This window comes from Arachis ipaensis, chromosome B01, assembly GCF_000816755.2.
Source record: "Arachis ipaensis cultivar K30076 chromosome B01, Araip1.1, whole genome shotgun sequence".
Lineage (NCBI taxonomy): Eukaryota > Viridiplantae > Streptophyta > Magnoliopsida > Fabales > Fabaceae > Arachis > Arachis ipaensis.
In genome coordinates, this window is record NC_029785.2 from 466873 (window position 1) to 469270 (window position 2398).

A 2398-nucleotide genomic window follows, 5' to 3' on the forward strand; every position below is an offset into this window, starting at 1 on the left:
AAATTAGTAAATTTAAAAAATATATTAAAAATTTTAAATTTATAGAACAAAATTAGAAAAATTTGGTCTGAAAATTAATTTACATAATATTCAAATTTATGTCCTAAAATAAGTTACTTAATAAAACAAAGTTGATGACCAAATTAATTCACTTACAAAGTTACAATAATGACATATCGGATGATATGTAGTTATAATACGTAATATTGTTATCCATGTTATTACTTCATTATATATGGCTAAACCACAATATTATGCATAACACTATTATTTTGTATTATCAAATCACATCAGCATGTCGCTAACGAAAAATGAGTATGAACTAATGTAGTTTATATATTGACCAATTTTAGAATTTTTTTTTTTTTGTAATTTGAATGTTATAGACACGGTTTTGATATGTTTTAGTCCAATATATTTATTACTTAAAGAAATATAAATCATTTTCTAATTGATGTTATTAATAAGTCAACTTAGCTGGCCAAACCTTTTAATTATTTTCTACTATGCTCATTGTAGAAATACCATTCTATCTCTTTCTTCATTAAAATTTTCATTTGAAGTGGTATAATTTAAAAAGTCTTGTTAATATGTGTATTAAGAAAACATTTTAAGAATGATAAAATAGAAAATGTTTGACTAAAAATTTTTGAAAAAATTATTTTTTTTATACTTTTGATATATTAAATACATAAAAACTTTAACCATTTTCAATTTGTCTTAGTGTACTCTTAAAATGTGTTCTTAACTAAGTTTTAGTTTAAAAGTAAAATACGTTCTTATTTTGAAAGCCTTAAAAAAATTCAGTTTTCAACCATAAAATAGTACTCGAAGATGAAAAAACAATAATAAAAAAAAAGACTAATTTTGTTTAATAAATCCGATTATTAGTCATATGAGCCACATTAGTTCACACTTCAGACCCATTAATTGTAGCTCATATTACTAATATGTTTGTTATAAGCCCTAGGAAAATTAGTATAATTTTCTCTAAAACAATAATCTCTTTAAACTAAATTATCATAAATTATCAAAATCATATTTATAGGATAAAAATAAAGTTTTATTTTATTTTATTTTTTTACGGTATTTTCTGTCTGGCAGGACAAGAACTAATCTGTTACGAATAAGAGTTTCATTTAAAGATTTGTCACGGACTAATTGATTGCTTCATGCATAAGACGAGATTCGAACTCTGACACTTGTTTAAGCGGACTAGTAAACTATCAACTAAATCAACTCAGGTCAATTTTATTTTTTATTTTTATTTTTAAAAAATACTTGTCTTAATTTGCACAAAGGCCCAACGGCTCCAATAAGTGTTTCTCTTTTATTTATAGCCTATTTTCTTAAGAGTGGAGTAAAAATAAAAAATAGAAAAAAAAAGGAGGAGGGGGAGGGAGATGCAATTAGATCACAAAATTAGACTCAATCCACCCAACACTTTATTGTTGGTATCATTAGATTCTGATTCTTCTTTGATTGGACTCGCCACCATAAAAATTCATTGTATTAAAGTTCCTTGGAGAAGGTGGAAATATATTCCTTCAATTAAATGGTTGATACATGAATTTTATTATTAAAAATTTATTTAATTGAATCTAATTGAAGTATTATAAAAAGAATAGATATTTTCCAACGATTTTTTTTTCATTTTTAGAATTGAGAACTTGATCTTTAATTATGTATTTGATTTTGTTATTGATAAAAAGAAAATCATACACAAAACCCATTACCCCACATAAATAAACTTTTTTTTTACAGTATTTTTTAATCCGACAGACTAAAAAATAATTATTTGCTCATCCACTATTTATTGGTTGATTATTGCTCTGTGAAAAATATTGATTTTGGAAACCGAAATAAAATAAAAGTTTGGAAGATTTTTTATATGGAATGATCCAATTTTTTTTTTTGTTTACTAGAAAAAGAAAAGGTTAGGCGCCACTAACTTTGGTTTTGGAAGGAAGATATTCCTTGCAAAAAGTATGGGAATTGCACATTACTCCCACAAACATAGAAAATAAAAAAATATCTCAAGTTTCTGACTCAATACAGTGTCTTTCCATGTAATTCACCATTAAGAATCTTCAAATTAATTTATAATATGAATACATGATTAGACTCAAACTAATATTTTAGGTTCTAGATTCTAGCTTATCAAATAAGACAAGGAAAAAACAAAAGAAAACAAAAGAAGGATTGTTAATTTATTATATTTATAATTTTATATAGACAATTTGCTGGAAAACTGAAAATGAAGTTGCTGATCATCATTCAATCATTCAATTTTAAAAAAATCACTATTAGTGTCACAACTTAAATGTTGAACACAATAATCATATGCTAAATTTCATTTCTAAATTTTTTTTTGTTTACTCAAACGGTATCCCCCAAC